General features: G+C 34.8%; 1 long non-coding RNA gene across 1 annotated transcript; it reads right to left on the bottom strand.

The window, feature by feature from the left end:
- Window positions 1–7,855: 7,855 nt before the first annotated feature.
- On the bottom strand, window positions 7,856–15,453 carry LOC108946173 (uncharacterized). The gene is made up of 3 exons (XR_001970389.3): window positions 14,086–15,453; window positions 10,447–10,510; window positions 7,856–9,905 (listed from the first exon to the last, which is right to left on the bottom strand). It is a non-coding gene; the product is annotated as an uncharacterized lncRNA (long non-coding RNA).
- Window positions 15,454–15,875: the final 422 nt, after the last annotated feature.

Genomic DNA, 15,875 nt, shown 5'->3' with positions numbered 1-15,875 from the left:
TGTTATTTTCCTTTTTCCTTTTCTGCGAAGAGTTTCTCTGTGTCCACAAGGAAGAATTACTCAATTAGGGCTCTCGACTAATTAATTTAAAAAATACTTCTAAACAGTAATTAGTATTTGACTAAATTTTTAAAAAGTGTTTCTAAATGTATTTTTCTTAAAAGTGCTTTCGGTAAGAAGCTATTTTTTTCTACTTCTCCGAAACTGCTTTTGCTTTTCCTCGGAAGCACTTTTTTTCTCCTAAAAGCTTAGCCAAATACTTCAAATTTAAAAAAAATTATATTTTTTTTGAAAAAATAGTTGCTTTAACTTGGAAAAACTTGGCCAAACAAGCTATAAGTCGAACACGCTCATCAGACTGGTCCACCAAAGGTCCTTTGGTCAAGAATTAGTATGCAAAATTGTTATATACTGAATAAATATGTAATTTCTTTTATAAGGAATGAATAACATATAATATGAGTAATAACACATGAATTATTTATTCGTCAAATTATAAAGCAAAATTGTTATAATCTATGATTTTTTATGTGGTGAATAATACTATATGAAATATTATGCAAGAATCGCATATTTTAGGGTATTTTTGTTTTCAGATACTTTTAGTCGCACATTGTTGATATTAATCTACAAAGTGCCACATAAATTCATGAACTGGGAAAATTATAAGCTAGTTCATCTCTTGAAAATGAGATTCGCGCAATACATTTTGAATAGAATTGAAGAGATCTCTCAATTTCTCAAAGTTAAGATTGTACGGATAACCTAAAGCAAAAGAGTGAAGACTGAAGACTAGGAACTTACTAACCCTTAAGTTGGATGGGGGGATTTTTCTTTACATAAACAATGGACACATTTCTTCCATTCTAGACATATTTACCAATTAACATTGCACTAACTACAAGATAACCAAGCAGAATATCCCTTTGATCTGCATCTGATGCTTCCTTTAGATGATGAATTTATTGTTTTATGGTCACAGCATGTACATATGTAACTTAGAGCCTGTTTGGTGAAACTGACAAAATCTGCTTATTTTGAAAAATATTTTTTTAGAATTATTTTTTTCAAAAGTACTTTTAAAAAATATATATATTTGTGTTTGGCCAATTCATTTAATATGTACTTTTTACAACATTTGGTAAACAAATTGTGTTTGACCGATCTTTCTAAAAAGTGCATTTGAGTGTTAAATTACCAAAACGATAGTACCAAGGTCTTATAATTCTTTTAAAAAGAAAAATGAACTTAGATATTTATCGTAAGAGACTTTTATTATTTTTTATTTTATTAAAATATAAAACATAAAGCAAACAAATATATTAAAGATTTAAATTAATTTTATATATATAGTTATTACCAAACACTACTAGAAATTCGGCTAAAATCGACCACGGTCGGTAAAAAAAATCTGCAAGTCGGTCGGTTTTTCAAAATATTTTATTTTTTAATTTTTTTTTAACGAAACCGATCAACTATGGTCGATTTCTTTTGCGCAAAAATGGGGGAAACTACTTTTGCTTCCCGCGAAATTTATTTTTCAAGAAACCGACCAACGTTGAAATAAAGAAAAATTAATATTCAAAAAACCGACCGATTTCGGTCGGTAATTTTATTTTTTAATAAAATCGACCGACATTGGTCGGTTATTTTCGCGCGAAAATATAATTAAAGAGTATAAATAAAATAAAAGACAGTCTTAAAACAAAAGGCACTGATGGTCTAGTAGTAGAATAGTATCTTGCCACAGTATACACCCCGGTTCGATTCCCACATGGTATATTTTTTTAATTACATGATTAAAAATACCGACCGACTTCGGTCGGTTTTTTCGGTAATTTTTTATTTTTTGGAATTTTAATTGACCGACCGAAATTGGTCGAAAAATACCGACCGAAATCAGTCGAAAAATACCGACCGAAGTCGGTCGGGTTGCTCTACCGACCATACGATTACCGACCACCACGAATCGGTCGGTTTTTGGTCGATTTTTGCCAATTAACGATCAACATCGGTCGGGTTTGGCAGTCGATTTTTTCTTTTTTTTAGTAGTGAAATCATATTATATTATCTAGTATAATTACTTATTGTTACATGATGATTTGAATAATCAAAATATATCATTCAGTATAAATTAGAAGTCTATTCCATAAATTACTATATATTGATAATCCACCATGAAATAATAAGTAAAGTCACTCACACATGATAATATTTCTCAACAATTTCATCTCTACTTCTATCATACAACGCCTCCATATTAGTAGAAGACCCGTCTTGTATTTTTTAAAGGAATATCAGAAGGCCCATCTCCTTCCTCAATCTCTGCAGTAATGTCTTCATTAGCATAATAGTTGAATTCCTTATCAGTAGAAGAATGTCGTCGGATGAAATTATGTATAGTCATGGTAGTTTTTGTAAAAGAGTAACTAATTATTAACAACACATAATGTATAATTTAATTTTTTTTAAATTTAAATTCAAAAAGAAACTAATTGTTACCTAACTTTACTAACTTTGTTCTAAATCTTCCCAAAAGCAGAAAAATTATTTCTGTTGCTGGCCAAAAGTACTTCTCTATATTGGCCAAATAACTTAATTTTTTTTTAAATATTTTTTTGGGAGGAAAAAATATTTTTGGCCTCCTAGAAACTTAGCCAAACGTGCTCTTAGCTATCTTGACTTTCACGATTGAGGTCTCCTCATGTACTTCTCTAAATTTAGTCTTTTAATTGTGCAGCACATGAGCTTAATAGTCATGTCTTTCAATAGGAATTTCAGCTCTAACACTGATAATTTTCATATACGTATGTACTCTTATGCCGGGTGTACAAACTAAATCGATAACCCGCATCAACCCGAAAATTCGAGTCAACCCGAAAAAAAAACCCCGACTAGTAGTTTGGTTTGACTTGATTTGGTATTGAAAAATAAAACCCGATCATAATAGGGTTGGTTTGATATTAACTAAAAAAAGTCAAATCGAAACTAAACCAATCCGATATTACATGTATACATATTTTATATATTAGATAGATAAAAATATTTATTAGAATGTAAGTTATAAATATTTCTTATATTTTTTATAATTTCTGTATTTAGCACAATATTTTTAGTTGGTTTTATAGCTCATGTAAATGTTTGTTTTTGTCTGGCCCATAAAAGAATAATTGAGCCCAAACCAAAACCTAGTCCTAAAGCAAAACTAGATTAGTCTTAAAGCTGTTCTAAAATACTTAAACAATTGAAATCATTTTGTCTCTTCTCCAAAAGCAAGAAACCTATCGTTCCATTCCAAAACCCCCCAATTAGCTCAAACCCTATCAACTCTCTTTTGCTCTCATCGGTAAGGCTCTTCCCTATCTTATTTTACATGTTTTCTTTTAACTGCATACATACGCCTTGCTTTTTCCCAATTAACTAAGATTTTTCTTTTTTCAATTAGCGAGTTTTTTTGCAAATCTGTTGTATTCCTCCCTATTATCGAATTCATTTGTTTATTTTGTTTCTCTTAGTTGATTAACATGAGTAATTGATTGTTAATTAAAAAGATATTGAAATTTTTTTACTTATATTTTGAATCATTTAGTTAAATAATATGGACTATGTAAAATTAAGAGTGATGTATTTCCTACATTATTTCTTACATTGATGTATTTTCAAGGAATATAAGTTTGAAGACATGTTAGAGGAAGTCCATCAAATTGAGCAAGTTGAAGAAGGTAATAATTTATATTCAATTGTTAATGAGTATAGTTATTTTTTTATATTATTTAATATTAAATATGTTAATTGTTTCTTTTCTTTTGGAATATGCAGACTCACTTTTGAGGATTGATTAGAGGGATAGTTAACTATAATTTACTTCATAATTATTTTTGAAATCTTTACTACTTTAAGGTAATTAATTAAAAGAAAGTTGGTGCATGGTTTTTAATCGATTAAGAAGCTTTTGTATTACATTGTTTCTTTAAGGTTCAGTTGATTTGACAGTCGGAGAAATTAGACATTTTACAATACTTAAAGCAATTGATTTATCCATGATACTCCAACATACTCTTTCTAATTATTTATCTAAGGTTCAATTGAAGTTGGACATGTCAATTGATTTAAGCTTTTATTAGCATTTTAGTGTAAAGTGGAAAATAATTTATAAAGTAGAGACCTTTATAAAGTGGAACCATACAATCTATTGACTAGCATAGTTGAGGTCAATGCTAAAAAATAAAAATATGGTTGTTATTGGTAAAATTATATTTAGGACTATAGAAATATTTGGAGCACAAGTTTATCGGAAAAAACCCCGAGAAACCCGATATTGAAAAACTCGACTTTTGTTGGTTTGGTTTGGTCTATAGATTTAAAAATCCGATACAATTGGTTTGGTTTGGTAATTGCAAAATCCGAACCAACCCGACCTATGTACACCCCTACTCTTATGTGCTTATTTTGGATATAAAATCGCTATCTACTTACAGGGCCTGCTCCAACAGTAGTAAGGCTTGTGCCTCAGGCCCCCAAATTTGGGGCTCCATTTTTTAAAAGTGATAGGTTCATGGGTATTTAAAAAATAATGTTTAGTACTTTAAATATAAAAGTAGAGTTTTTAATATAAAAGGAAAGAATTTTTTTTAGATATATAAATAAAGTAATAATTTGACTTAATTAAAAATGGGTAGATGAATAATTTTTCCAGCCTTCAGTTTTCCACCTTTTACTCATTCATTAACAAATTTGCTCTCTCTTCTTTAATTTGTCCAAGTCAATCTTTTTTTTTTCCAATTTTTCATAAAACCATATATTTTTTTTTTCTTTCTCATTGATATTCTTACTTATCTTCTTTTTCCAAGATTTCATTACTCACCTGCTTTCTCCAAGATTTTACTAGTTCAAGTGTTCAGCAATACTTTTAAACTTCCAATAGTTCTATACCTCTATGATTTGTAAAATCTTATGTAAATCAACAATATCTCAAAAAATATTAAATAAGTTGGTTATATTATCAATCGAGCAAGAATTATTAGAAAAAAATAAATTATAAAAAATTATTAACAACTTTATATCTCAAAAAATTAGAAGAATAAACTTCAAATAAAAACATATCTTAAAACTTTCCTTTAAAAAATTATGCCTTATATTAAATTTTGACTTTAGGTCCCTTATATGCTTGAGTCGACCAGTCGACTTAAAGCACCACATCGCAAACGCTCTTAGTAAAGCACACTTGAATAAAATTGATGGGCTGCAGGGGACATTATAATTGCCACGACACTTCATTAAAGCACCACATTGTTTGTTTGCATATACATAACCCAAATAATGGTGTTATTTTTCAAAAAACTCATCTAGTTGACTTAAAGCGCTTTTCAGTTTTCAAGCTAAGTCAGCACATTAAATATTAGTACAATCTGACTAAAAAATAGTACATAGTATATGATCACCGACCCTTGCTTAAAATAATTCACCAGGTCGGCTTTGAACATTAAAACAGCAATGTCAACCTTATGTGGATCTGAGAAAGTGTCATGTCACATGTGGCAACCGTTACCAGGTAGTTTCTTTTTCCTTTTCAATCATAAATCTTGATATTCCCTTAATGCTTCATCTTATATAAATAGCCAAGAGCAAGCCAACCAAATTATGTACTTGAATACTATCTTGTTATCAGCCATGGAAAAAGTCATCTTTTCTTCTTGTACACTTCCATCTTTGTCTTTCTCTGATCCAAAATTGCTTCACCTGAGAATTAGATCAAAGGGTAAAATTTCTGCACGACGTAACGATTCTTGTGACTGGGATTATAGGGGGCGATTGGTGGATGAAAGCATGATTGTGTTATAAGGAAAAGAGTTCATGAGATGAAGGTGATTGAGAGAAATTATGAGCCACCTGCAGAATGGATGGAATGGGAAAAGCAATATTATGCTTCTTATGATGAGGTAATATTCAATTTGGTAGGCTGTTTACAAATGCATTTGTTGAGTACAAGGCCTAGTTTGGCTCTTGGGATGTTAGTCCTCTTCATCCTCAGTGTTCCAGCTTCGACGGCCATCATTTTCTCTCATTTAGCCAGTAGCCTCCTATCGACCGTTCATCTTGGTTGATGTGTTTTAATTGTCAGACCAGGAGTAGTTGTGAATTCTAATCGGACTGCTGTACATGTACATATATATTGGCTTTTGGTCACTTTTCATTCTCCCATAGGTATTGCAAATCTACTACAAGCTTGTAATTTGTAATGTATCCAATTTGTTTTCATTACTTATTAAGTTTTATTTCACAATTCTAACTCATTAATATCATCCAACATCAAGACAAGATTCTTCTGTTTCATTCTCTCTCTGTTCCGCTCGCTATATATTTTTGATATGCTCTCACATGTCACACCTAAAAAAACCAAACCATTCTCAGCATATATCTAAAGAAAGAAAGGAACCTCAACTTTATGATCATTAACAAAGTAAATCGTCAGATTCATAACATTCTAGGATTATTGATTCGAAGAATCCTAGAAGATAAGTGAACTATATATATGTGAAGGAAATGAAATGATCCTTTTGAGGCTATCGCATAAATGAGATATTAGAACGCTAATGTTAATATTGCAACTTTTGTGAAAAAGAAATAATGAAGAAAAGGAAATGGTCCAATGTAACAAATGTTGTTCCTACTTATAAGAAAATGGCCCAATGTAACAAATGTTGTTCCTCCTTAATTAGGAGAATCTGAGATGAGAAGTTTGGGAAAGTTCAGTCAGCTTACCTTCCATTAACAGTGGGTTAACCAAAACCGAAGAGGCTTTATATATACAAATGCTATAGTAACCCCCAAAGAACTCTAGCTAATTAGGCTAACCAAGTAAATAACCACTCACTTATACTAGCAACTATTACTAGGATTCACCTCGGGTGTTCGCTATACATCTAAATTCACATAGTGTAAGACCCATTAAAGTGGGAGCACTCCCGGTCATTTTTTATTTTATTTCAAAAACTCTAGATCAAAATATCTCATTAAGGATTAAAAGATCTTATTCACTACACCACGATCTTTAATAGTGCTAGAATAATCATTTACCGAGTAATAATTGATGGATTTGTGTGAAAAGAGGTTGGGGTAGTGGAGAAAATAGAAATAGAGTACGACTTTGTCATCCTTATCAAATATATTTTCCCACCTTTTAATTTGTTCATGAACCTTAACTATTGTTTTGTCCATTCCGTCAAATCCAAACTCCTTTCTATAGATCTCTTCCTCTTCCTTGCATATATGCTTCGTTTAACAAAATTGGAAGGCCATTGTATTAGACCATCTCCGACCTTACACAAAATATTATACCAAATTCTATTTTGGTGTAATACACTACAAGAAAAGGCTCATTTTGTGGGGATTTTTTAAAGTTTTGTGGCGGTTTTTGACCCCTACAAAATGAATTGTGGCGGTTTCAAAAAACACCACAGTTACCTTCGCCACGAGCATTTCTGTGGCAATTTTATAAAACTTCCACGACGACCGCCACAATATAAATTTTTAATCTGTGATGGTTTTTAAAGGCAATTAGCAACGGTTTGTAACACCCAATATATGATCTCAATGTTTTTAAAAAAATAATGTGAGAGGGTTATAAACCCCCACAATTTGATCTCAATCTTTAAAAAAAAATAATCAGTGACAGCTTATAACTGCCACAATAGTGGAAATTTTTAATTCAAGGATTCAATAAATAAACTCAATAACTCATACAACATAAATCCATTCCATTAAGAATATCTATAGTAACAAACATCAACACATTCAAATTCATATCACACTAAAGTTATAAAAACACATTTGATAATTTAAACATTATACATTCTACAGCTATCCATAATAAGTAAATATGCAGATCTGCTAAGTATTTGCTTGGTGATTTGTATTGTTGTCACCTGATCATATTCTCACATCCACCGAATGAAGCAGGCTCACTCTACACATCACATGCTGAAACAGAGAAGTTTGATAAAAAACTTATAAAGGAATAAAATTTTGCCAACAAGCTAAAAGGAAGATCTTGGTATATAAATAAACGAAAGGTCTGATTCTTCTTACAAGTAAATCTGTTACTTGATCTAACAATAGCATTGAACTGAAGTTGTTAGATACTCACATGAATAAGAGCTAAAGTACAAAGCTATTTCTTTGGATATCATCACAACACTTACATCCACGAACTATTTTACTTGATAGCATAAATTCTTGCCATATATTCACGAAAATCATAATGTAACTAATAAAATATAAATTAACCACTATAGGCTTTCTAACATTAGAATCAAGCAAATAAATTACAAGCTATAATCTATCCCAATGATTAACAAACTTGCATCGAAACAATAACACTAGAAAATTGAAGTAGAAGAAATGAACTGAATAAAATAGGAGTGGTATGATAGGAGTAGTTAGTTAAATAAACCAAGCATTTTAACATCTGTTGGATCCAACTTCAAACAAAAGAAGCAACAAATCTTAGGCCCTGCTGACCTAACATCTGGTCAGACGACTGGTGGAGCAACTGGTACGGTAATCATAGGCTGCTGACCCTGCTGCACTGGTCTACCCCAAAGCCTGGGGCCAAATTTTCGCATGTGACTGGGATCCCTGCACTCGTAACAAATCTTAGGTAAGATGAGCTGCTGACTAAGAATCTGGCCCTGGTGACCTGAATACCCACTGGAATAACCCTAAATAGCCGGTGGGCGATAAGAACTCTCTGGTATAGCACTGAAATAAGGTCGCACTGGAGGACCCTGAGAAGGCGGTGGTGCTGGATATGGGGGCCTGCTGGACTGCCCTCTCACGAACTGACCTCTGCCCCCAGACGGAGCACCTCTAAACTCTCCAGAATACCTAAATCGCTTATCTCTCATGACCTACTCTCGGCTATGCTGACGCACACCCTTAATCCTCCGGGCTATCTCCACGACTAGCTCATAATAAGTACTCATCTCAACCTCTCGAGCCATAGTGGCCTGAATGCCAGTATGTAAACCCGCAACAAACCTCTGCACTCTCTCCGCCTCAGTAGGGAGTATCATAAGTACATGGCAAGATAACTCAGAGAACCTTGCCTCATAATCGGTCACTGACATTTGACCCTGCTAGAGTTGCTCAAACTGAAACCGCAACTCTTCCCTCTAGGAGGGTAGAATATACTTCTCTAAGAAAATACGGGTGAACCTGTCCCAAGTCATGGAAGGAGAATCTGCTGGTCTGCCAAGAAGATAAGACTTCCACCATCTACGGTCCCTGCCCTCTAGCTGAAAAGTAGTAAAGTCTACCCTATGAGACTCCAATATCCTCATGTTATGCAGTCTGTTCCTGCACCGATCAATAAAGTCCTGGGGATCCTCGTGTCGCTCACCCCCAAAGACATGAGGATGTAGTCTAGTCCATATGTCCAATAGTTTCTGCGGATCAGCGGCTGCAGCTGGCCTGGGCTCAGGTGTAGCTGCTGCCACTGGCTGGGCTCCACCCAAGGGTAGTGCACCCTGAGTCTGATATACAGCAGTTGTCTGCCCATGAGCTTGTGCGGTAGGGGTCTGTGCTCCCCCGCCCGCCTGAGATATAGCTGGGTCTACCGGAAATAAACCGGCCTGAGTCATAGTGTCCATAAATCGTAGCATACGACCCATGACATCCTAGAATCCCGGTGCAGATTTGAAATCCACCGGAGTTGGCTCTGCCACAGGCACCTTGCCCTGTTCCTCAATGATGGGATTCTATGCTGGACCCACTGGCAGCCTAACTGGAACAGTCCTAGGACGTCCTCGTCCCCTACCACGAGTTGGAGCCCTCCCTCGGCCTCTAACAACTGGGGAAGTAGCTCTTCCCTTGTCTGGAGCCTCGTTGGAGCGCGTTCTCACCATCTGTAAGAGAATAAGAGAAAGATATTTAGTACTACATCAATCGCACGATGGAATATGAAGAAAGGTAGTTTCCTAACACCATATAGCCTCTCGAAGATAAGTACAGACGTCTCTGTACCGATCCGCAAGACTCTATTAGGTCTGCTCAAAACTTGGGAGACCTACGTGACCCTAGTGCTCTGGTACCATATTGTCACGACCCAATTTCACTTATAGGTTGTGATGGCGCCCAACACTACATCTAGGCAAGCCAACTAGTAATTTAAACACATATTCAATCCTTTTAAAATCAACCGAATAATTAAGCTCTTCTTACTTGCAGGAATTTAGACAATATGAAAAGATCTGGTAAATTAAAATAACCAAAAAAATAATTAAATCCAAAAATTCTACTAGTGTGTGTGCCAAGACCTGGTGGCACAAGTGTATGAGTATCTAGTAGATTATACAAAAATTCAAATATTATTTGAAATAAAATAGACAAAATAAGATTCAGGAAGAGGCACTGATTGCTGCAGAATGGCTCAAAAGGGCAACTCACCACTAAGCCACTGGATATCGTGGGTGCGCGCCGATAGGTTCAACTATAGCACCTGTCTCAGGTCCTGCACAAAAAGTGCAGCAAGTGTAGCATGAGTACGTAAACAACGTGTACTCAGTAAGTATCAAGCCTAATCTCGAAGAGGTAGAGACGAGATGGTCGACTTTGACACTCACTAAGGGTCAATATTAATAAAATAAAATAAAAATAAAAATATTTAAATCAACATGATTCACAGAGTTAACAATAATTTTATTTAATCAATAGAAATAATTAAATTCCTTCAAATACAACAATTCCCAATCTATTAATTAAATTCACAAGCTGCAATTAAAATATCAAGGTATCGTGTAATTATTATTATTATTAGGCACGATTTCTGCCGAGGTCGTACGGCTCGATCCAGAGTGTCGTGTACACTGCCGAGGGACGTGCGGCGCGATCCATAGATGCATCTATACTGCTAAGGCGTTCGGCCCGCTCCACAAGAAAGGAGGACATTTTTTTATGTACCTCCGGAATGAGAGTTTATTCATTGATAGATTAATACGAGAGGATACACAATTTCTTTTAACATTTAAATAATTTATATAAAAAATTAAGTATATTAGATTTTCATCTTTTTCTATATTTCCCTAACAATTTACAATATATTTGAAATAATTTAATTAAATAACGAATATAATTTACACACATAATTCATGATTTGAGTCCTAAACTACCCGGATTTTAGCATAAATAGTAGCTATATACGGACTCTCGCCACCTCGTGCATACGTAGCCCCCACATTTAGCTACAATTATTAATTTAAATCATGTATGGGGTAAATTCCCCCTCACAAGATTATACAAGAGACTTACCTTGTCTCAAAGTCCACTTTTTCGATCAAATGTCGCGTAAAACCTCAATTCGATGCCAAAAAATTCGAACTATCCAAAAGTTATATAAAGTAATTAATGCATGTTAAATACTTCGTAATTCATCTATTAAAAAAATTACCCTATCCAAAATGGTAAAATTCTTAAAATTCACCTCGGCCCACGTGCCCGGACTCCGAAAATTTTCGGAGAAAAACGTTACCCATAATCTCAAGAACTAAAATATATAATTTCTATCCAATTCCATAATCATTTTCATGGTTAAAATCTCATTTTTATAAATAAAATAAAAAAAAATCTAGGTTTTTCATCTAAACCCTTGATTTCCAAGATTTATCAGTTATAATTTATTCATAATCTATCTATTTAACTCAAGGTGTGTAGAATTAACTTAGCTTCCAATTGCTAGTTGAAATCCCCTCTCAAAAAGCTCTGAAATCGCCCAAACATAGAAGAAAATGGGCTCAAAATGACTGAGCCCCGATTTTTAATCCATTTTGCCCAGCAATGGTTTCGCACATGCGGAAGGTGTACCGCACCTACGGAAAAGACTCATAGGTGTGAGTTTTTCCTCGCCTGCCAAGCCTCGCATCTACGCACATTTCTCACACTTGCGCGTTCGCAAGTGCGCCCAAAATTCCTGCCATTGCACGCAGGTGCGCCCAAAATTCCGCACCTGTGATGGCAGGCCTCCCCTTCCCTTTTTGTTTCTGCGAATAAAGCTCGCATCTGCGAGGGTCGCACCTACGACTGTCCAAGTGCAGGTGCGAACGTACCAGAAGCAGAAAACTTCAGTTCTTCCTCCAAATTCCAAAATTGGTCTGAGCCTCATCTGGTTAACACTCAGGGGCCCCGCTCGAATATACCAATAAGTTTAAAATCATAAAATGAACTCGCGCGAACTCTTGGAGAGTGTAAAACAACATCAAATCTAAGAATCATACCCCAAACCAAATTGATTCAACTTAGAAATTTTAAATTCCTCAAATTTACTCCGAACGCGCCGAAATATACTTATACTACTCGGAATGACACCAAATTATGTGTGCAAGTCTTAAATCACCATACAGAACTATTTCCAAACTCACAATTTCAAACGGACCTCGATTACTCCAAAACTTACTCCAAATCAAATTTAAAGAACTTTAAACCTTCAAATAGTTGATTTTCACTATCAAGCGCTAAAACGCTCCTGGGTTATCCAAAACCCGATTCGAACATACGCCCAAGTCCGAAATCATCATACGAACCTATTGGAATCGTCAAATTCTGATTCCGGGGTCGTTTTCTCAAAATATTGACCGAAGTCAAACTTGACATTTTAAAGCCAAACTAAGGAACCAATTGTTCCGATTTTAACCCGATCACTTTCAAATTCTGAACCAACTATCCCCGCAACTCATAAATTAATAAAAGCACATAGGGAGAGTTTTATTTAGGGAAATGAGGTTCTAAAAGTTAATATGACCGATTGGGTCATTACAAATAGTGAAATGTGTTTTCCTAGGTTATCCTTTTAGGAAGAAAGGTTATAAGCTTTTAGATTTGACCTCCATGAAAATTCTGTCTCAAGGGATGTAGTATTTTATGAGGATATCTTTCCTTTTCACTCTGATAGTCTAGAAACACCTATTTTTCCTATTGAAACTACTTCACTTAAAGATTTAGATCAGCTTGTTCCTATTCCTAATTATTCTTGTCCTTTTCCTACTCCTACAAATCTTTCCACCTCTTCTTCTTCTTCCCCTAGTAAATCTACTACTCCTGTTGCACCTTCATTTAATACAAACACACCTTCACCTTTTCTTCCAACTCCTGCACCAATAGCTCTAAGGAGATCCACTAGAGAACACAACCAACGACCCTATCTGGCAGATTATATATGCAATGTTGTACATTTGACTGATCTAACATCTTCTTGTTTTGCAGCTCCCATTACTCCTAATATTTTACCTTTTTCAGCTCTTTCATCTACCAATCAAAGACTTTTACATTCTATATCAAATATTATTGAACCAACCAGTTACACTCAGCAGTTGTACATCCCAGTTAGTAGGAAGCCATGATCAAGGAATTTGAAGCCTTAGAGGCCAATCAAACATGGAGAGTAGTTGAATTACCTAAGGGGAAGAAACTTCTACCTTGTAAATGGATTTATAAGGTAAAGTACAGATCTAATGGGAGTATAGAATGTTTTAAAGACAGACTTGTTATTAGAGGAGCTATTCATAGAGAAGGAATAGACTTCACCGAGACATTCTCCCTAGTGGTTAAAATGACCACGGTTAGGTGTCTTCTCACAATTGCTATGTAACAGGATTGGAAATTGTTTCAACTAGATGTCAATAACGCACTTTTACATGGGGACCTACATGAGGAAGTCTATATGATATTTTCAGCTAGTATGATTCCACCTAGTCCTAATCATGTTTGCAGATTGAAGAAATCATTATATGGTCTAAAGCAGGCTTCACGTCAGTGGTATGCAAGGCTCACTTGTGCACTCAATTTCAAGGGTTACTCTCACTCGCTTAATCATTACTCTCTATTTTATAAGAAAACAGATTCTGATATTAATATTATCGCAGTATATGTCGATGATATTCTTCTCATAAGGGATGATCCTATTGAACAAAACTCTCTCAAGTCTTTTCTTAACTCGAAATTCAGAATTAAAGATCTTGGTGAAGTAAATTATTTTCTTGGACTTGAAATTATCAGAGAAAAAGGTGAAATGATTGTAAGCCAGAAAAAGTTTACCTTAAAGCTCTTATCTGAATTTGGATGCTTTGATTTACGGTCGGCTTCTTCTCCACTCGATCCATCCTCAAAGCTTAGGGGAGATGTTGGTGAGCTTCTACCAGATCCAACTGTATATCACTGGTTACTAGGAAAGCTTAATTTTTTAACTAATACTCGGCCAAATCTTTCATTTGCCGTTCAACACCTCAGTCAGTAGATGTAGAGTCCCCGCGGACCTCATTTCGGTGCAGCCATTCATTCTCTCCGATATCTACTTTCTACTCCTGATATAGGACTCTTCCTGAACTCGGATCCTTCACTAAAATTATTGGCATTTTGTGACTCCGACTGGGCTACTTGCCCCGATTCACGCCGGTCAGTTAGTGGGTTCTACATCAGTCTCGGCAGTTCTCCCATTTCTTGGAAGTCCAAGAAATAATCTTTAATATCTCTTTCATCCGCTGAGGCCGAATATCGATCTATGAGGCGTATAGTAGCTGAAATTACTTGGCTTGTTCGGCTCCTTGCAGATTTATCAATTCTCTATCACTGCCTGTTTCCCTTCATTCCGATAGCCAAGCAGCAATCTACATAGCCAAAAATCCTATTTTTCACGAAAGGACTAAGCATGTGGATTTGGACGGCCATTTTATTTGACAACAGTTCTTGGCCGGCTTAATTTTACTCACTTTTGTTCCTTCTAAATCTCAAATCGCTGATGTCTTCACTAAGCCGCTCACTGGACCTCTTCATCACTCCATTCTTCCCAAGTCGGGTGTGCTTCCTCACCCCTCCAAATTGAGGGGAGGAGGGGTGTTGGCACCGAAAATCCTAAAGAGACCCATTTACAGAAGATGGAAGGATTGGGCTCAGAGAGAGAAGAGAAGCTTATGCTATCAGACCAAATAAATGAAATGAAGCAAAGACACAAAGAACCAATCTCTAAGCCTCTCACCCGTATGAATGCACAAACCAATCAGAGCCCTCCATCACAAAATAAGAGATTTCATCTGGGACTTACATGTATTAATTTAAGTACAGATTTTTTTCACAATAGGAAGAAACCACAGCCTTCTAGAACCAGATTAGCTGGATAATAATATTGTAAATATATTTTTCATTTATTATTCTTTCATTAGTTTGTTAGGCTTAGCTGAATAAGAGAACAACACGTGGAGAAAATTAGTTATAGAGATTCTTCTCTTTGTTGTACATAACGGGATATTGTACAAATACAAAATTCATTCAATGAAAAGGAATTTTTTTTTACATATCTTCAAATTGAAACTGTAGACTGTTGGTCTTGATCTGTTGTAAAAGTAACTAATCTTTACTATTGATATGAAGTTTGAAGTGATAGTATATAAATTCCAAAGAAGTCTTCAGGATCTATAGGATGCAGTTCTGTATGAGAGAGCATCCATGATAATTATCTTGCGAGATACTTGACAGTCATGAAAAAAACTATATAATCTTAATTGTTAAAGAGATCTTATGTGGAGCTATCTTCTTTCTTTTTTCTTTCCAGATATAATCATGCAGAAATTACACTATACAAAATTCAAATTTACGGAAGAACAAAAAGATTGAAGAACAGATACTGCTCTATCCCCAAAAATAAAGGCACTACTTCTATTAGAGGAAATAAAAAATAATTTTCTTTTCATGGTTTTTTTCAATTCTTTTTACATATAAGACATAAGTTATACTGGATTTTTGCTAATATTTTGGCAATTAAATTTGTTGCTTGTACTCATATATAAGAGGCGTTCTTTTTGGAAAAAAAAGAGAGTAAAATACGAAGCAAT

The sequence above is a fragment of the Nicotiana tomentosiformis genome, chromosome 2 (assembly GCF_000390325.3).
Source record: "Nicotiana tomentosiformis chromosome 2, ASM39032v3, whole genome shotgun sequence".
In the NCBI taxonomy this organism is placed as follows: domain Eukaryota; kingdom Viridiplantae; phylum Streptophyta; class Magnoliopsida; order Solanales; family Solanaceae; genus Nicotiana; species Nicotiana tomentosiformis.
The sequence above is the reverse complement of the archived record's forward strand: the minus strand, read 5'-3'. Positions and strand labels throughout refer to the sequence as shown.